This window comes from Penaeus monodon, chromosome 19, assembly GCF_015228065.2.
Source record: "Penaeus monodon isolate SGIC_2016 chromosome 19, NSTDA_Pmon_1, whole genome shotgun sequence".
Taxonomy (NCBI): Eukaryota; Metazoa; Arthropoda; class Malacostraca; order Decapoda; family Penaeidae; genus Penaeus; species Penaeus monodon.
This window is the reverse complement of record NC_051404.1, coordinates 2,799,714-2,799,988: the sequence shown is the minus strand read 5'-3', so window position 1 is coordinate 2,799,988 and position 275 is coordinate 2,799,714.

Below are 275 nucleotides of genomic sequence, written 5' to 3'. Positions count from 1 at the left end.
AAATTCAACAGCAAACGTGGTACTTACGTTCACCGCAAAACTTTCTTCTCCAAGTTTCTCTATCGTGAACTTGAAACTCCTTAAGAAACTTTCCTTAGTTGAACTTGGACTAGATTTCCAGACTCTCTCCTTCGTTTCCCGTGCCAGGTTTCCTTTTTTTAAATTATTATTCTGATTTATTTTTTTTTATCTAATACCTACGTTTTTTTATCATTTGGTTATCATCGTTATTTTTATTATCACCCATATTATCATTCTTATTGTTGCTAATTATC